Source organism: Hylobates moloch, unplaced genomic scaffold (assembly GCF_009828535.3).
Source record: "Hylobates moloch isolate HMO894 unplaced genomic scaffold, HMol_V3 SCAFFOLD_8, whole genome shotgun sequence".
Taxonomy (NCBI): Eukaryota; Metazoa; Chordata; class Mammalia; order Primates; family Hylobatidae; genus Hylobates; species Hylobates moloch.
Window position 1 is genome coordinate 55,795,645 of NW_026652283.1, and position 21,488 is coordinate 55,817,132.

The 21,488-nt window shown below is 38.8% G+C and overlaps 1 protein-coding gene across 1 annotated transcript in view; it reads left to right on the forward strand.

Moving 5' to 3' along the window:
* Positions 1 to 21,488, forward strand: part of SEC16B (SEC16 homolog B, endoplasmic reticulum export factor) — a 115,561-nt gene that overhangs the window by 12,762 nt on the left and 81,311 nt on the right. The window contains exon 8 of the mRNA XM_058443138.1: positions 2,220 to 2,448. The gene's annotated coding sequence lies outside the window, so the exon portion shown is untranslated. The remainder of the gene's footprint in view (positions 1 to 2,219; positions 2,449 to 21,488) is intronic.

Below are 21,488 nucleotides of genomic sequence, written 5' to 3' on the forward strand. Positions count from 1 at the left end.
TTCCCTCATTAAGGTGTATGTCTTCTTATTCCTGCTTCCTGAGTTCATAATCTTCAAACTTAGTTGTTTCAGTACAACCTATGGAATGACATTGCCCAATTTTCTTCCACAAAGTAGTTGAGGTAGTTAAATAGATAGTCTTGATTCTTCTTTTTTTTTTTTTTTCTGAGGTAGGGTCTCACTCTGTTGCACAGGCTGGAGCACAGTGGTGCAATCATGGCTCCATGGCTCACTACAGCCTTGACCTCCCGGGCTCAAGCGGTCCTCCTGCCTCAGCCTCCTGAGTAGCTGGGTGTATTAGTCTGTTCTTACACTGCTAATAAAGACATACCTGAGACTGGGTAATTTATAAAGGAAAAAGGTTTAATTGACTCACTGTTCAGCATGGCTGGGGAGACCTCAGGAAACTCACAATCATGGTGGAAGGGGAAGCAAATATGTCCTTCTTCACATGGCAGCAGCAAGGAGAAGTGCTGGGGAAAGCCCCTTATAAAACCATCAGATCTTTTGAGAACCTACTCACTATCACGAGAACAGCATGAGTGTAACTGCCCCTTGATTAAATTACCTCCCACTGGGTCCCTCCCACGACACGTGAGGATTATGGGAACTACAATTCAATATGAGATTTGGATGGGGACACAGCCAAACCATATCACTAGGACTACAGGCATGTGCCACAATGCCTGGCTAAATTTTTTTTTTTTTTTTTTTGAGATGGAGTCTCACTCTGTCACCCAGGCTTAAGTGCAGTGGCACTATCTCTGCTCACTGCAAGCTCCACCTCCCGAGTTCACGCCATTCTTCTGCCTCAGCCTCCCGAGTAGCTGAGACTACAGGCGCCCGCCACCACACCCGACTGATTTTTTGTATTTTTAGTAGAGATGGGGTTTCATTGTGTTCGGGCTAATATTTTTATATTTTGTAGAGACAAGGTCTCACTATGTTGCCCAGGCTGGTCTTGACCTCTTGGGCTCAAGTGATCCTCTTGCCTTGGCCTCCGAAGGTGCTTGGATTATAGGTTTAAACCACTGCACCTGGCTCAACAGCCTGGATTCTAAAGTGGGCCCCCTTATAAAATTGTCTAGTTCCTTTGGTTCCCTAATACTTTGCTTATGGTATATATATATGTATTTTTTTTTTACTGAGAAGCCCAAAATAATAAATGATGGTTCACTCCTGCCAGTTTGCAAGGTCAAGAGGAGTGCCCAGCTGTGGATTTAATACGTGTTGGTTTTTTTAATGTTGGTAAAATATACTATAACCTAATATTTATCATTTTAATGATTTGTAAGTGTACAAATCACTGGCATTAAATACAGTCATAATGTTGCATGATCATCCTCAACAAAAACTCTGTACTTGTTAAATATTAACTGCCTCTTTCCCCTTCCCCAACCCCTAGTAACCTCTGTCCTACTTTCTGTCTCTGTGAATGAATGTACATTGCTCTTTTTCTCATTTTACTTTTTTTATTGTGGTAAAAAACAGACAACATAAAGTTTACCATCTTAACCGTTTTCAAATGTACAGTTCAGTAGTGTTAATTATATTCACATTGTTATGTGACAGATCTCAAGAACCTTTTCATCTTGTAAACCTGAAACTCTATAGCGATTAAACAACAACTCTCCTTTCCTCCCTTTCCCTAGCCCTTGGTGACCACCATTCACTTTCTGTTTCTACGAATTTGACTGCTTTAGATATCTCATATAAGTGGAATCATACAGTATTTGTCTTTTTGTGTTTGGCTTATTTCACTTAGCATAATATTCTCAAGGATCATCCATATTATCGCATGTGAGAAGATTTCCTTCCTTTTTAAGGCAGAATAGTATTTCATTATATGTATATATCACATTTTGTTTATCATTTGTCTGTTGATGGACACTTGGGTTGCTTCCACCTCTTGGCTATTGTGAATAGTGCTGCTGTGAATATGGCTGTGCAAATATCTCTTTGAGACCTTGCTTTCAATTCTTTGAGAGATATATCAGAAGTGGAATTGCTGAACCTATTTTTAATTTTTTAAGGAACCTTCATACTGTTTTCTATAGTAGTTACACTATTTTATAATCCCACCAACAGTGCACAGGGGCTTAAATTTCTTCACATCCTCGCCATTTGTCATTTGTTATTTTATGAGACTAGCCTTCCTAATGGGTGTGAATGTATGTTGCTTTTTTATAATTTCTTTTTCTTCTCCTCTTTCTCCTCAGCCTAGCATGGGAGGGCAGGATTGTGGTGGTGGGATTTGCTGGAGGAAACATTGCTTCTGTACCAGCCAACCTTCTGCTCCTGAAGAATATCTCTGCTGTGGGCCTGCACTGTGGTCAATACAAAGAAATGAACTTTCCCGTCTTCTCCAAGAGCCTGTCTTCAGTGCTTCAGTACTGCCAGCAAGGGTGCATCCAGCCATATGTCGGAATGGTTTTCAAGCTGGATGAGGTGAGACGCACTTAAGGGATGTGATGCAGATGAGGCCAGGAAATAATTTGTGCAAGCTACTGGGCAGTTTATCTCTGGATGCTATCAATCCTCTTTTTATAAAAGGAAAAGATGAAAATGCAACACAGAATAGTAGGATTGCACAGGTGTCAGGGTCACAGGATTTTTCCCAGCCTTCTGGGTTGTATGGCTGTAGACTCAGGCCTAATGTGAATCTGAATCTGTGAAGGCCACGTGAAGCCGAAATTTGAGGGCTCTGTGTGCATCACTGCTCCCTCAAATAGAGGAAAGTTATGGTTCTTTAGAAAATGATTTACACATGTTGATATGAGCTTTGAACTCTACAACATACAAGCCTAAGAAGAAAGTGCTTGGCATGACCTTTGGTTTTAAAATATAGATGCTTTAAAGCACAACCAGATGATCTAAGTTGGGGTTCTGTGAGTAGAACACTAAATAATGCCTGGCATCATAAGACTATAATTCATCCATTAGTCACTGTAGTTAATTTTGTTGGCTATTCACTCCCTTTTTTCATTCCCCCCAGTCTCATTAATGTGGCTTAAACTTCCTCCGAAGTGTAATTGTGAGCATGCATATGCAATATAGTTGTAAATGTGAATCTGTTAGGCATTCACTGTGAAATCTTTATTATTTTTTTGACTTAATTTATTTTACTGTTCAAAAAACTGTCTTGGTAACTCTTGTCAGCCATAGATGGAGGTGATATTTTGTTCAAATGCAGATTAGTGGAGCCCAAGCTGTCGATGCCAGACTTCATTGCTAACCAGCCTTCCACGGTTGTTTCTTCCTGTGAGGAGACTCATTCTTTTCAAACGTGGCTTATTTTCTTTATCTTCTTAATATGTAAGTCAGGAAGATGGTGTTCAATGGTGAAGAGAACCTGACTGGCCAGTAGAAAACTGGTTGGATGCCAGTTACAGCTTCATCCCTCCAGCCATGCCATTTTGTGGAAATCCCCTTGCTTTTCTGACTTCAGTTTCTGCCTCTCTAAATAAGCAGGAGGACGTGATGAGTGGTTTTTAGACTGTGCTGCAGGAGCCACAGCAGGGATGTGGGGCTAGGGCAGCAGGCATAGATGTGAGCTGTCTGTGCTGTGGGACCCCATTGCTGCTGGGGTTTGAGTAGCTGCACATTTTAACTACTTTTTTCTTTTTTTTCCTTTCTTTTTTATTATTATTATCCTTTAAGTTTTAGGGTACATGTGCACAATGTGCAGGTTTGTTACGTATGTATACATGTGCCATGTTGGTGTGCTGCACCCATTAACTTGTCATTCAGCATTAGGTATATCTCCTAATGCTATCCCTCCCCCCTCACCCACCCCACAACAGTCCCCAGTGTGTGATGTTCCCCTTCCTGTGTCCATGTGTTCTCATTGTTCAATTCCCACCTATGAGTGAGAACATGTGGTGTTTGGTTTTTTGTCCTTGCGATAGTTTGCTGAGAATGGTGGTTTCCAGCTTCATTCATGTCCCTACAAAGGACGTGAACTCATCATTTTTTATGGCTAAATAGTATTCCATGGTGTATATGTGCCACATTTTCTTAATCTAGTCTATCATTGTTGGACATTTGGGTTGTTGACTACTTCTTTCAAACTTTTAAGCAAAGGTCTTGTGGCTTTAAAACTTGAAAACCCCAAGTTCTGGGTCCCCTTCCATCCTGTGGCTTTTATCATGTGACTTCTAACCTGAGGCTATACCTGTTGATAAGGGATAAGGACAAGTAAGCATACAGAAGTGGAAACAAGTGACTGTTTAAACTGTCTCTTCTCTCTCAAGGTCTTTTAGGTGCCATTTAGGCAGGAACGAAAGCCAGAGGTGGATTATTGTTTTAATTATTCCCGTTGAAGTTCTCTCTCCTCTGTGAACATGAATTGACTATATAATTACTAACCACCTGTCAGCTTCCATTTGCCCTTCTCCTTTCCAGTGAGGTCTCTGCATGTGGGATTTATAGAGTTGTTCTCACTCTGCTGCCCTCGTTGTAATCGGGTGGCTCTTTAGGCCATGCTCCCCCACACATTTCAAGCATCTCATTCATATACCATCCATTTACCATGTCTCCTTTTTCTGTTTCTTTCAATATGCAAATCATTTGGAGGATTCATAATAGGAATGACAGGTCATATACATTAGGTGCTTACTGTGGGTCAAGAACTATGCTAAACACTTTACATGCATTATTTCCTTTAACTTTCAGAACAACCCTTTGAGGTATGCCAACTTTATTATATTTTACAGATGAAAGAATCAAGACTTATAGAGGCTAGGAGCCTTGCCCAGTGATAGGTAGGAAGTAAATCTAGTCTTGGTCCATCTGATGCCAGAATCTGGGCTTCTTATGATTGTCAAACTCTCTCCTCAAATAAGCCAAGAAGTCACTTCTGAGAAGCCTTATTCTATAGGGTGCAGTTTATCTATTTATCGTAGAATTATCTGTGTGAGAGAGATTATTTTAACTATGTTATAGTTACACTCTTATATTTTCCTGAGCAGTACCAGAATTTATCTATTTTGTTCTTTTGTTCTTTGTTCTTTTGAAAATGAAGATGGTTAAATGAATATATAATTAATTTCACTGAACTTTAAAGCCTGGGTAAGAAAAATATTAAATGAGCAAATCAGTAAATGTGTAAATTAGTTAACATACTGGAAAAAGTTATTTATCAGGACCTGTTTGGGTTTGGAAAATGACCACTGTACTGTATATAGAGAAAATACAAACTAAAATGCACTAGTATTTCTGACTAGCTTGTATTTTCTCCTGAATATGTGTACTTGCAGATTTAACCTTGACAGTTGATACTAATATGACCACAAACTTTGCACCATAGATTTTTGAGTAGGCACAGGGTGTGAACTTCCATAGGACTCTGCTTCGCCTTTATTTACTTGTGATTACTTCTTTAATGCCTGTCTTTCCCATAGGGCATAAACTCTGTGCAAGCAGGGCCATGTGCCGTCTGCACCTCTACATTTCCAGCTTCTGGCAGGCGCTCACATACCTGTTGAATGACTGTGTGTGTGTGGGGGGGGCTCTGGGCTCAGACCAACAGCGTTCAGATGCTGGCTGTGGGCAAATTACACATCTTTGTGCCTTAGTTTTCTCATCTGTAGCAGGGGCGGTAATATACCCTGCCTCCTAGGGTGATTATGAGGATTAAATAACATGATACATGTAAAAGCACATAATGAATATAGTAACTTTTTAAAAGCATAATATATTTCCATGATAAAATAAAGAGTTGAGCTTTTTCAGTTCCCCTCAACTGTAACACTTTTGCTTTGATGTCTCAGAGGGAAGGATTATAAGACAGTCTTTAGATTTTGAATTCTACCTAGAATTTATTATTTTCTGAAGGATTATATCTATGCTGTGGTGGGTGGATCATGAATTGGTCCTGTGATCTGTCCAGAGGAGGGCATTATTTTGATGTGCAGTGTCTGCTTTCTGTAGGGAGCTGTCTCTGAACGTGTCAGCTTGACACGGTATTTAACCTCACAGATATGAACTTACTTATTATTTAAAGGTCAAGTGAGATCATCATATGAACAGATGGATAGAAATTGTTAATGGATAGAAATTGCTTGAAATTTTCTTAGTGTATCTGTGGCATATTCTTAAAAATGAAACTACTCTCTTAGTTTAGAAGGTCTATTAATTATAGCCCATTGTTCTAGACCCAGTTTGTGGAATTCCTCATATCTGCTGGCCCCACCTGCCCCAGGCCTTGGCCACTTGTCATACTTTTCCAGTGACGACTCCTATAGCTGATCCTACAATGCATACTGCCCAGACCACTATCTCTAGGATGCATCTCCTAACATCGTTGATTGCCTTGTGCTTTCCTGGGTTGGGAGCTGATCCTAGAGGCAAGGCCACCATTGTGTTCATCATACAGAAGCTTCTGCAGCTCTGGTACAGAGGTTTGATCCAAATGGACCTGTTGAAGCTTCTGGCTTCCCCAGAAACTGTATGCAGGGTCTGGGCAATGCAGTCCAGAAGTATGGGTATTTTACTCCATTGGGCAAGCCTTTCATTGGGAGGAATGAAAGGAGATAAATTGTTTGCCTTTTCTCCTCCCTGTTGACTGTTTCATATGGCTGCTGCTTTATTTATTTATTTATTTATTTATTTATTTATTTATTTATTTAAGATGGAGTTTCATTCTTGTTGCTCAGGCTGGAGTGCAGTGGCATGATCTCAGTCGCTGCAACCTCTGCCTCCCAGGTTCAGGTGATTCTCCTGCCTCAGCCTCCCGAGTAGCTGGAATTATAGGTGCCTGCCACCACTCATGGCTAATTTTGTATTTTTAGTAGAGATGGGGTTTCACTATGTTGGTCAGGCTGGTCTCAAATTCCTGACCTCAGGTGATCCACCCGCCTTGGCCTCCCAAAGTGCTGGGACTATAGGCATGAGCCACTCCGCCCAGCCTTATTTATTTATTTATTTATTTTTTACAATCATTGCCACTATCCTATGGCTTCTCTGTAGAGGTCCCATGTGAACAACAGCCAACTACATGTCCCCCTGAAGCTACAACCAATTCAAAATCAGTAACACAATGCCCTGTAGTTTCTCTTCTTTCCTTGGTTTGCTTTACTTTTTCTGTTACCCTTGCCTCCCTGGGATTGCAACCCTCTGATGCATTAGGGCATAACTATTTTCTAAGGGCTCTTGCTGATGCTCAACTTCAAAAGTTTATTTATTTTTATGTTTATTACCACATTGACTTTTTTTTTAAAAAAGTTGTTTGTTGAGATATAATTTACATATAATAAAATTCACCCTTTTTAGGTGTACAGTTCTCTGAGTTTTGACAAACCTATACAGCACGTAGCTACCCCACCACAGTCAAGATATAAGAACATTTCCGTCACCCCCAAAAGTTCCCTATGTGCCTTGTAATCAGTCTCCTTTTCCTGCTCCACGGCTACTAGTAGTCACTGACCTGTTTTCTTCCCATTTAATTTTTCCTTTTCCAGAGTGTCATATAAATGAAATCATACAGTATGTAGCCTTTTGAGTTTGATTTCTTTCTCTTTGCTTAATGCTTCTGAGGTGCACCATGTTGCTGCATGTGTCGGTAGTCCATTCCTTTTTATTGCTGAGTAGTATTTCATTGTATGGATGTACCACAGTTTTTTTCATTCACCAGTATGCAGACATTTGATTATTTTCAGTTTTTGGTGGTTATGAATATATCGTCTATAAACATTCATGACAGTTACAGACATACAGTTTTATATATTTTAGGACTGAGATTTCTGGGTTATATGCTAGATGTATGTTTAACTTAAGACAATTTACACAGATGTGTAATTGGTTTTACTTTTCTCCTCATTCTCCATTGTTTCCTAGATAACATCATGAAGCAAGAATGATATAAGGCAAGGATTGCATTGTAGCTGCTACCAAATGATAACTTTAAAATCAATCTGTGCGGAATTCTTAAAAGAACAGATATTGATGCCCCTTCAAAAAGAGGCAGCTTCGATTATATCAGCAGCTGTTTCTCTATGCCTCAGTTATTCAGAAACAATTCTGTTTCAGTTTCTATGTCCTATGATTTTGAAGAGAAGGCTGTTGTTACTACATTCCTATTAAAGCCCGTATCACACAGGTTTTCCATTTCTTTGGCTGTATTCTGGATTAGAAACTGGTGCTCTGGCATACAAATGTGCCCAAAGTTGAGCTCTCCGTTTTAACACTTTGGGACTTTGCTTGTACTGGTTTGCTACTACATGTTTAGCTTTTAATAAATTGGCAAACTGTTTTCCAAAGTGCTTGTGCCATTTTGCATTCCCTGTGTATGAGAGTTCCAGTTGCTCTGCATCTGCCAAAACTTAGTTTTGTCAGTTGTTTCCTTGAATGTTAGCTGTTTCATTAGGTTTGTAGTGGTATCTAAGATTTAAATAAACTTAGATCAATGATGTGATGAATATAATTCACCCATGACAATGTACTGCAAGTTTTTACCTTTTAGAAACTATCCCAATTCTATAGGCCAGGGTTGAACCTCCTTAAAGCATAAGTCTTACAGGGCCTGTAAAACAATAGCACAATGAAAAAAACAGTATCTGGGTAACAACTGATATGATGAATAGAACAGTACCTCACATCTCAACATTAAATGTAAATGGCCTAAATGCTCTACTTAAAAGATACAGAATGGCAGAATGAATAAAGAACCACCAACCAAATATTTGCTATCTTCAAGAGACTCACCTAACACAAAAGGATTCGTGTAAATTCAAGGTAAAGGGGTGGAAAAAGATGTTCCACACAAATAGAAACCAAAAGTGAGCAGGAGTAGCTGTTCTTACAGACAAAACAGATTTAAAGCAGCAACAGTTAAAAAAAAATACAAAGAAAGACATTATGTAATAATAAAAGGATCAGTCCAACAATGAGATATTATAATCCTACATTTATATGAATCTAACACTGGAGCTTCCAGAATTATAAAGCAATTACTACTAGACCTAAGAAATGAGACAGTGACACAATAATAGTGGGGGACCTCAATACTTCACTGACAGCACTAGACAGATCATCAAGACAGAAAGTCAACGAAGAAACAATGGACTTAAATTATACCCTAGAACAATTAGACTTAACAGATACTTACAGAAATTCCTCCCAGCAACTGTAGTATTCTATATTCTTCTCATCAGCACATGGAACATTCTCCAAGATAGACCATATGAAGACCACAAAACAAGTCTCAATAAATTTAAGAAAATCAAAATTATATCAAGTATCTTCTTAGACCACAGTGGAATAAAACTGGAAATCAACTCCAGAAAGAACCCTCAAAACTATACAAATAGTGGAAATGGAAATTATACTATACAAATATACAAATGGAAATGAAATAATCTGCTCTTGAATGATTTTTGGGTTAACAATGAAATCAAGATGGAAGTTAAAAAATTCTTTGAAATGAATGATAATAGTGACACAACTTATCAAAACCTCTGGGATACAGCAAAAGTAGTGCTATGAGGAAAGTTCATAGCATTAAATGCCTACATCAAAAAGCATGAAAGAGCACAAATTGACAACCTAATGTCACACCTCAAGGAACTAGAGAAACAAGAACAAACTAAACCAAAACCCAGAAGAAAGAAATAACAAAGATTAGAGCAGAGCCAAATGAAATTGAAACAACAAAAACAACAACAAAATACAAAAGACAAATGAAACAAAAGCTGTTTCTTTGAAAAGATAAACAAAGTTGATAGATCATTAGTGAGATTAACCAAGGAAAGAAGAGAGAAAATCCAAATAAGCTCAATGAGAAATGAAACTGGAGATATTACAAATGATACCACATAAATACAAAAGATCATTCAAGGCTACTACAAACACCTTTATGAGTATAAACTAGCAAATCTAGAGGAAATAGATAAATTCCTAGAAACATACAACCCTCCTAGATTAAATCAGGAAGAAACAGAAACCATGAACAGACCAATAACAAGCAGAGAGATTGAATCAGTAATAAAAAAATTACCAACAACATAAAAAGGTCCAGGACCAGATAGATTCACAGCTGAATTCTACCAGACATTCAAAGAAGGATTGGTACCAATCCCACTGAAACCATTCCAAAAGATAGAGAAAGAGGGAATGCTCCCTAAGTCATTCTATGAAGCCAGTATCGCCCTAATTCCCAAACCAGGAAAGGACACAAGAAAAAAGAAAACTACAGACCAATTTCCCTGATGAATATAGACGCAAAAGTCCTTAACAAAATACTAGATAACCAAATCCAACAGCCCATCAAAAAGATTACACATCATGAACAAGTGGGTTTCATCCCAGGGATGCAGGGATGGTTTAACATATGCAAGTCAATAAATATGGTACATCGCATAAAAAAAATTAAAAACAAAAACTATATGATCATTTCAATAGGTACAGAGAAAGCATTTGATAAAATCCAGCATCCTTGTATGATAAAAACCCTCAATGAAATAGGCACAGAAGGGACTTACCTCAAAGTAATAAAAGCCATATATGACAAACCCACTGCCAACATCATACTGAATGGGGAAAAGTTGAAAGTATTCCTCTTGAGAACTGGGACAAGACAAGGATGCTCACTTTCACCACTTCTATTTAACATAGTACTGGAAGTCCTAGCCAGAGCAATCAGGCAAAAGAAAGAAATAAAGGGTATCCAAATTGGAGAAGAGGAAGTCAAACTGTCACCATTTACTGATGATATGATTGTATACCTAGAAGACCCTAAGACTCATCCAAAAAGCTCCCAGATCCGAGAAATGAATTCAGTAAAGTCTCTGGATACAAAATTATTATACACAAATCAGTAGCACTACTGTACACCAACAGCGACTAAGCTGAGAATCAAATCAAGAACTCAATCCTTTTTACAATAACTGCAAAAAACAAACAGAAAAACCCTCCCCAAAACCTAGGAATATACTTAACCAAAGAGGTGAAAGATCTCTACAAGGAAAACTGCAAAACACTGCTGAAAGAAATCATAGATAACACAAACAAATGGAAACACATCCCATGCTCATGGATGGGAACAATCAATATTGTGAAAATGACCATGCTGCCCAAAGCAATCTACAGATTCAATGCAATTGCTATCAGAATACCAGCATCATTCTTCACATAACTGGAAAAAACAATCCTAAAATTCATATGGAACCAAAAAAGAGCCCACATAGCCAAAGCAATACTAAGCAAAAAGAACAAATCTGGAAACATCACGTTACCCGACTTTAAATTATACTACAAGGCCATAGTTACCAAAACAGCATGCTACTGGTTTAAAAATAGACACATAGACCAATGGAACAGAATAGAGAGCCCAGAAATAAAGCCCAATTCTTACAGCCAACTGACTTTCAACAAATCACACAAAAACATAAATTGGGGAAAGGACACCCCATTCAATAAATGGTGTTGGGAAAACTGGCAGGCACATCTAGAAGAAACAAACTGGATCCTCATCGCTCGCCTTATACAAAAATCAACTCAAGAACTCAGCTAGGTGCAGTGGCTCATGCCTGTAATCCCAGCACTTTGGGAGGCCGAGGCGGGCAGATCACGAGGTCAGGAGACCATCCTGGCTAACACGGTGAAACCCCGTCTCTATTGAAAATACAAAAAATTAGCCGGGCGAGGTGGCGGGCGCCTGTAGTCCCAGCTACGCGGGAGGCTGAGGCAGGAGAATGGTGTGAACCCCGGGGGGTGGAGCCTGCAGTGAGCCGAGATCGCGCCACTGCACTCCAGCCTGGGTGAAAGAGCGAGACTCCGTCTCAAAAAAAAAAAAAAAAAAAAAAGAAAAGAACGCAAGATGGATCAAAGACTTAAATCTAAGATCTGAAACCATAAAAATTCTAGAAGATAACATGAGAAAAACTCTTCTAGACATTGGCTTAGGCAAAGAATTCATGACTAAGACCCCAAAAACAAATGCAACAAAAACAAAAAATAAATAGATGGGACCTAATTAAACTAGAAAGCTTCTGCACAGCAAAAGAAATAATTAGCAGAGTAAACAGACAACCCACGGAGAGGGAGAAAATATTTGCAACCTATGCATCTGACAAAGGACTAGTATCCAGAATCTACAAGGAACTCAAACAAATCAGCAAGAAAAAAAAAATAATTCCATCAAAAGTGGGAGAAGGACATGAATAGACATTTCTCAAAAGGAGATATACAAACAGCAAACAAACATATGAAAAAATGCTCAACATCACTAATAATTGGGGAAATGCAAATTAAAATCACAGTGAGATACCATGTTACTCCTGCAAGAATGGCCATAACTAAAAAGTTAAAAAACAATACATGTTGGTGTGGATGTGGTGAAAAGGGAACGCTTTTACACTGCTGGTGGGAATGTAAATTAGCATAACCATTATGGAAAACAGTATGGAGATTCCTTAAAGAACTAAAAGTAGAACTATCATTCAATCCAGCAATCCCACTATTGTGTATCTACCCAAAGGAAAAGAAGTCATTATATGAAAAAGACATGTACACACGTTTATAGTGGCACAATTTGCAATTGCAAAGATTTGGAACCCACCTAAGTGCCCAATGACCAATGAGTGGATAAAGAAAATGTGATATATGTACACCATGGAATTCTACTCAGCCATAAAAAGAAACAAACAAACAAAAATGCCTTTTGCAGCATCTTGGATGAAGCTGGAGGTCATTATTCTAAGTGAAGTAACTCAGGAATGGAAAATCAAATATCGTATGTTCTCACTTGTAAGTGGGATCTAAGCTATGAGGACTCAAAGGCATAAGAGTGATATTAATGAACTTTGGGGTCTCAGTTTGGGGGAAGATTTGGGGGATGGATAAAAGGCTACATATTGGGTACCATGTATACTGCTGGGTAATGGGTACACTAAAATCTCAGAAATCACAACTAAGTAACTTATCCATGTAACCAAAAGCCACCTGTACTCCAAAAACCATTAGAAAAAAAACCCAATCCCACTCATCTCAGATATATTCATTCATTCATGATTTATTTTCATCATTCACTTTATTTCAGTCAATTAAAAGTAAGATTTAGTCTTGCCCATGAGGAGTTTATGTTTTAGTTGGGAAGATCTCAGGACAGTGCTGTGATGGGGGAGAGCCAGTTTCTAATGAATGCACACATCAATATGATATATTTAGAAAACTCTAGATTTGATTATTCCTGATTGATGAACTAGTTAAAAATTCCAACAACAGAACCTGCATATCCTAAAACAAAAACAATGTTTTTATCTTGCAGCAAATTCCAGGTTACATATCTCCAGAGACAAATTTAATTATGGCTTCATCCACCTGAAGGCAGAAAACCAGAGTGCTGGGAACAGCCTGTGTATCTATTATACCTAGGCATCAGTATTGTGCAGTCTTCCTCTCTGTAACACAGCCTGTAGAATCCAGGAGGAAAGCGTCCCTAGGCTATCTGAAGTAGCTATCAAAAGACTCTGGTCTAAAGCCGTGCATTTTACTTTTTAGTTTCTCACTCAGAGCCTTATCACTTTTATTAAACTTCCAGTCCTTAACACCACTGAGAGTGTGTTTTCCCAGCCTGGACAGAGACCACCAGGTAGAAAGGGACAGAGGTGGGTTATTTTTAGAAGCAGCTACAGTTACAACGGAAGTGGCAACTGGACATGGAGAGGTGATAGAATATCGGAAAAATAGAAGGTAAAATAATGGATGTTCAAAATTTTGAAATGCTGAAGTCATGGAACAAGAAGATTATGCTTTCCCCTGGCATTCTCTGTAACAGAAGTCACAGAAATATGTGATAAACGTTTTAATAAAGATTTTTATGCAAAATGATTAAAATTAGCTTAAGCATTTGAAGGGACAGCTTTCTTTTTATGTTAACATTTATTTGCAGAAGACCTTGACTCCCTTAGGATGCCAGGTGAAAAAGTATCACTAGCTTTAATAATATTTATTTTCTAAAATATTTTCTATTGTTGGGCTATGACACATCTCTGGGAACAAGTGACTTCTAACTGACAGGGAGAGTGATGCAGCTGTGAGTCACCTGGAAATGACTGACGGGGGGGTGAGTGTTTCAAACATCTGTCTTAGACCTCTTCCACCTCCTCGTCGAGAGTCTAAATTTGCTTAGATGGAAAAGGTCTCTGTAAGGCACAGAGGTCTGAAAGACAGATGTTTTTGAAACCAGGGATTTCATGCGGCAGAGAGATTGCCATGATTGATTTGTTCCTGTACTTATTTTACTTGATTTTTTGTATTTTTTTTTTTGAGAATCTCAAATGGAAAGGGTTAATTAATCATAATCTTCATTTCAAAGTACATTTTCATTGTTGGGCCATGGAAAGCTGATCTTTTGTTTTTATGTCTGTATATTTATGAATGTCTGTATTGACTTATTCCCTTTCCCCCCATTTCCCACTGCCTCTCCCCACTTTTTCCTCCCTTCTGAGCCAGTCGGTGATGAGTTTAATATGCATCTTTGGATTTGCATTTCCTTGTGAAACAAATAGAGTTAATTTGTGTGTTAATTTCTTTTTAAGTTACATAAATGGTGTTATGCACTAGACCTTGTTCTGTTTCATATAACTCAGTTGGTGCTTTTTAAGATCCATCTGTGTTGCTGTTCCTGTATCCAGTTCATTGCTTCCCACTGTTACATCGTGGTGCATGGTATGCATCCACCACAGTTTACAGATTCATTCTCTACTGATAAACTTTGAGGTTAACTTGATGCCCTAATCAAATCATAATAATCAGTATGGCAGTAAACAGCCTTATTGCACAACCTTAGGGACTTGTGCAAAGGTCACGTTGGGGTTATTTTCCCAGGTGTAGATTGTTGGGTCATAGGATTTATGCATACTTAATTTGACTGCCAGTTACTCTCCAGAATGACTTGACCAGTTTATGCCTCTATCATCAATCAGTACGTGAGAATTCTTGTTTATTTGTCACCCTGTTGATATGTCCAACATTCAGAAGTTTGCCAAACTGATAAGGTGTAAAGTGGCATCTTACTATTTTAATTTGAATTTTCCTGATTTCTAATACATTTAAGTATCTCTTTATATATTTGGTATCCATTCAGGTTTCCAGGGCTTTGAATTGCGATTTAAGCTCTTCGTGTAGTTTTCTATTTGGCTTCCTGTCTTTGGGTTTTGTTCTTGTTTTTTGAGATGAGGTCTTGCTCTGTCACCTAGGCTGGAGTGCGGTGGCACAATCATGGTTCACCAAAGGCTACCTCTGGGCCTCAAGCAATCCTCCCAAATTCAAGTGAGTTCCCGCCTCAGCCTCCTGAGCAGCTGGGACTACAGGCATGTGCCACCATGCCTGGCTAATTAAAAAAACCTTTTTAATAGAGATGGGGTTTCCCTGTGTTGCCCAGGCTGGTCTCCAATTCCTGGGCTCAAGCGATCCTCCCAACATGGCCTCCTGAAATGCTGGGATTACAGGTGCGAATCACCATGCCTGGCCTTCCTGTCTTTTTCTAAGTTGCAAAAGTTCCTTGTGTAATCTGTGGCTCTCAAACTTTGATGTGCATACAAATCACCTGGGAATCTTGTTAAGATTCAGATTATGATTCAATAAAGACAGGATGGGGCTCAAGCTTGTGCATTTCTTATAAGCTCCCAGATGATGTGGAAGCCTGGGGTTCTTGTACCACCCTTTGAGTAGCAAAGTTCTAGATGTTAGTTTGAGACTTTGCAAAAGTCTTCTTCCACATTTGTCATGCTACTATCACTTTTGTCTAGATTTAATTGCTTTTTGTCTAGATTTAATTGCTTCACAGCTCTAAAAAAATCATCTGAGCTCCACATAGTCATCTTTACCCCCAGCCCCTGAATCCCTGGCAGGCACTGATCTTTTTACTGTCTCTACAGTTTTGCTTTTTCCCGAATGTCATATGGTTGGATTTAGACTGCATGTAGCCTTCTCACACTGGCTTCTTTCACTTAGAAACATGCACTTAAGGTTCCTCCATGTCTTTTCTTGGCTTGATGGATCATTTCTTCTTATCACAGAATGATATTTCATTGTATAGATGTACCACTGGTTGTTTTCCATTTACCTATCGAAGGACATTTTGGTTGCTTCCAAGTTTTGGCAATTGTGAATAAAGGTGCTATAAACATTTATGTGCAGGTTTTTATATGGACATATGTTTTCAGATCATTTGGGTAAATACCTAGGAGTGAAATTGCTGGATTGTATGGTAAGGATATGTTTAATTGTGTAAGAAACTGCCAAACTGTCTTCCAAAGTGGCTGTACCATTTTGTATTCCCTCTAGCAGCAAATGGGAATTTCTATTGCTCTACATCCTCACCAGCATTTGCTGTTAGTGTTTTGGATTTTAGCCATTCTGGTCGGTATGTAGTGGTATCTCATTGTTGTTTTAATTTGCAGTTCCCTAGTGACATATGATGTTGGGCATCTTTTTATATGCTTATTTGCCATCTGTATATCTTCTTTGGTGAAGTGTCCGTTCAGATCTTTTGCCTGCTTTTTATTGTTAAGTTTTAAGAATTCTGTGTATATTTTAGATACAAGTCCTTTATCAGATATGTGTTTTGCAGAGAATTTTTCTCCCAGACTGTGGCTTGTCTTTTTATTCTTTTAACAGTGTCTTTTGCAGAGCATAAGTTTTTAACTTTAATGAAGACTACTTACCCATTTTTTTTTTCATGGATTGTGCTTTTTTGGTGCTGTATCTAAAAACTCATTGCTAAACCAAGGTGACCTAGATTTTTCCCTATATTTTCTTCTGGAAGTTTTATAGTTTTGCATTTTACATTTAAGGTCTATGATCCATTTTAAGGTGTTTTTTGTGAAGAGTATAGGGTCTGTATCTAGATTCATATTTTTGCATGTGGCTATGCAGTTTTTCCAGCACCATTTGTTGAAAGACTATTCTGTCTCCATTGAATTGCTTTGCTCTTTTGTCAAAGATCAGTTAACTATATTGTATGGGTCTATTTTTGGGCTCTCTATTCTATTCCATTGATCTGTTTGTCTATTCTTTCACCAATATCACACTGCCTTGATTACTGTAGCTGCTTTTAAATATGTTTTATAACCTCGTACTTCCTAAAAAATGATTCAAGATAGATTACAATTTCAGTTACATAGGAAGTAGGACAATTTTAATAAAAAGACAAAAATTATTAAAGATAAAAATACTGATTCTTCTGCCAGTGGCTCCATTCTTTCAAAAGCTGGAAAACAAAGCACTATTACAGTGGCGTATGAACAGGCCTAGGGCTTTTTACCATCTGGCATTTATCTGACAACACTGAGAATTATACATTTAGAGAAATACTGAGGCTGAGTTGTTCTTGAATGTTACTGTTTTCCTTTGCATTTGTGATAACTAGTTAGTGTTGCATAGTTAGTTATAGTTCATTGGAGATACATCTTAATACTTTAGTTATTTTATTACTTGATCCTGCATCAAATGTTTGTTGAAATATCCATACATGCAAATCTGACCACATTCTTTTGCATTTTGTTTTAGGTCAATGATGCCTTCCTTCATGTGATACAGGGGAAATCCGTGGGCAAGGTGCTTCTCGCTCTTAAATAAATCCTTGCCTGAGCAGCAAAGTTAACATGTCCAGATCAAAACTCCACATCTTTCCCCAAAACTCGATTTCCCTTCTGTGTTTCCATAGGTGTTACCACTTTCCTTACTAATCCAGGTTTAAAATCTTGGAGTCACCTTTGATTCTGTTTACTAATTGCTCCGAATTAATGTGATTATATAGTTTATTGTCCAAACCTTTTCGAGAGTAAAAGAGTGCCATTAGTAATTACATCAGGAAAACATATCCCAGGCAAACCAGGATATATGGTCAGCCTACTTGATGCATTATGAAATGCAGTGATTGCCGAGTTCTGTCATTCCCACCTCTAAGATATCTCTCATGTCCATATCCTCTTTTCCATTCTGACTAATTAAGCCTCAACTGCTATCACCAGTAACCTTCTAACTGCTTTTCCTACCTTTAAACTATTCTCACCCCCTCCATCCTTGTGATGCGTTATTGCCATGGTGATCTTCCCAAAGCATAGCTCTGATGATGGCCCATCTCAGAAAACCTACAATGGCTCACCATTGCCTGATGGTGGAGTTCAGACCCCTTGAGCTAGCATTTCATTATGACCATGATTTTTCCCCACACCACTTTCCAGCCTTGTGGTCCACAATTCCATGGGGCCTTAAGTATGTACTGAACTTTCCTGCTTCCCTCATTTTGCTCTGCTTGTGCAATTTTTTCCACCCTCCATCTCTGTCAAACGTAAGCCTTCCTGACCTCTAAGACCTAACTTTGTCATGTACCTTTACTCTCAGGCAAGGAGCAATCTCTTCTCTTCCTCTTCTACCTTGCTGTAGCTTCTCCCCCAGGATTTATCACATTCTGCCTTGAATCATAGGGAACAGCACGTGTAGTGGAATGAACACAGGCCTCTGAATCCAAGATATGAGTTTAAATCCCAGCTTTGGAGGTGGTTACTTAAGGTCTCAGTGCCTTCATTCTTCTTCCTATATAAAGTAGATGTTACAATCTCTAACTTACAGAGTCATTGGGAGCTATACCTGCAGCGATTGGGTAAAGCACCCGGCACATGGCAAGCGATTAGCAAATGCTGGTTACTTCTACTTCTTTCTCTTCCCTTTTCCCAGTCTATCATAAGTTCCTTCAGAGCAGGCACCATGTCTGATTTGCCCTTGTATTTCCCACAGTACTTCCCATAGTGAGTTATCCTTAGTAAATACTCAGTAAGTTGAACTGAATTTAAATTACCTGTAAGTCTTAAAATGTGGGATTAAATTAAGAATATGTTGCCCTGGAAATACCCAAATGTCTATCGATGGATGAATAGATAAACAAAATGTGGTATACACATAATGGAATATTACTCGGCCTTAAAAAGGAATGAAATTCTGACATGGGCTACAATATGATGAACCTGGAAGACATTATATGTGACATAAGCCAGACAGAAAAGGACAAATACTATATGATTCCACTTATGTGAAGTACCTAGAGTAGTGAAATTCATAGAAACAGAAAGTACAGGTTGACATCCAAAATCTGAAATGGGAAATGCTCCAAAATCTGAAACTTTTTGAATGCTGACACGATGCTCAAAGAAAATGCTAATTGGAGCGTTTCAGATTTTGGATTTTTGGATTTGGGATGCTCAGCTGGCATAATTGAATATTCCAAACTCTGAAAAAATCTGAAGTCTAAAACACTTCTGGTCTCAAGAATTTTGGATAAAGGATACTCAATGTGCAACATGTAGAATGGTGGCTGCAAGGTGGGAGGAGAGAATGGAGAGTTACTGTTTAATGGTACAATGTTTCCATTTGGGAAGATGGAAAGTTTTGGAGGTGTGTGATGGTTATGGATGTGCAACAATGGGAAGGTACTTAGTACTGCTTAACTGTGCACACTTAAAAATGGTAAAAATGATAAATTTTGTATATGTCTTACAACAATAAAAGAAGTTTTTTAAAAAATCGTGTTATCCTCCTTTCTAAGTGAATCCATTCAGGGAGGAGAACAGGGAGTGTGTGTAGCGTGCCTAGCTTAGGTTGAAGTCAGCTCCAGTCTCTGCCGGCGTCCTGGTTTGTTGGCAGAGGTCCTGTACTTTTGCTGGGTGCTAAACATTGTGCTCTATTTCTACTACTGCATGAGTGATAATTCTCAGAAAGGAGGAGGTGGGATGGGGATAAAAACAGGCACCTGACACAACAGGCAGATGTGGGTACTTCCACTTATTCTTGATGAAGTCCGCTTCCAATAAATGTGGTAAGAGGCTTTGTTTAGAAAAAATATATATATTTTTGAAGAATAGAATGGTAAAATAGGGATTAACATTTGAGGAAAGAATTTGAAATGGAGAAATTAGCAGAAGGAAGAGGGAGGAGAAAGATGTCAGGGAAATCACCCACGTGTGTGTTGTGGGCCACGTGGTGCCTCCACAAGGGCCAGCGCACATGCTGCCGCCTCTTCCATATCTCAGGGGGTGTGTTTCAGCCTTCTGGGAGCTTCATGCCCTGTGATTCCATTTCATAATAGGCTTCTTCTCACCTCCCTTCCCCCATCCCCATTTCATCTTAATATGAACTACTTTTATATTTAAATGAAAGTTGGTTTTCAAAAATATTAAAAAAGTAAACTTTGAGCCTTATTTTAGAGTTTTCTAACACCCTTTGGCATAACTGAAGACATGCTGGATAGATTGCGGGAGAAAAGACAAATCAGGATTGGGAAAAGTGTATGAGCCCAGCCAGGAGCTGCTTTTTCCGCTGCTGAGAGCTGATCAGTACGTGTCACAAGTAATAACGATCTATTGTCCCTGGTTCACTAACATCAAAATGACTTAAATAGAAAGAGACAGTCATTTAGGAGAGTGAGTTTTTTTCAGATTTAACAAGTTTTGGTTAGAACCCCTAATGACCGTTCTCTGCTTGCCTCTGTTCCTGTTTCATTGGAATGATTTGATTTGAAAGCATTTGACTCATATTTTAGTCATCGTTTGGTTGTTCTACCATCTGAGCCATTAGTTAGTCTGAAAAAAGAATCAATGCAGCTCCAAGTGACAGTATTTATTCTATATTCACAGACTTTTCCCAGCGCTTCCTCGTAGGCTGCTGCTGGAGGAATCATGCCCACACACCCACCTCCCCTTTTTCAGTAACTGTGGGTCTCTCCACCTGCACATACTTCTCTCCAAACCACAGTGAGGTTTTCCGCCATTAGCTGTGGAATGATCCTATCTGTGCACCACCAGTATATTTGTCCCTGCTCCTTCCTCTGTAATCTGTGTGAATTTAGAAAATGACCTTTTCTATTTGAGTTATGGTAAAGATAATAAGGGCTGCTATTTGAGAAGTAAAGGATAGTGAGGTGTCTTCATGTACCCAATCGTATTTAATTTAAAACAATTGGAGTAAACTAAGAAAAATTCATGCTATTATTTCTTTTTCTTATTTTCTTTCCAAGTTTATATAAAGGACTCAAGGAGCAATGACTTTTTTTTTTTTTTCTTTCTTTGAGATGGAGTCACACTCTGTCACCCAGGCTGGAGTGCAGTGGCATGATCGCAGCTCACTGCAAGCTCTACCTTCTGGGTTATGCCATTCTCCTGCCTCAGCCTCCCAAGTAGCTGGGACTACAGGCGCCCGCCACCACACCCAGCTAATTTTTGTATTTTTACTAGAGACGGGGTTTCACCATATTGGCCAGGCTGGCCTTGGACTCCTGACCTCAAGTGATCCACCCACCTCGGCCTCCCAAAGTGTTGGGATTACAGGTGTGAGCCACCGTGCCAGGCCAGCAGTGACTTTTTGAAATCTCTTTTGTTTATAAAAGTGATGTGAAGGGAAGACCTAATTAAACAAACAAATTCTGGCATTTCCATTTGTTCTCTTCCATTTCACGTCTTCATCAGAGCTTATTGCTAGATTGAAGGTCTGAC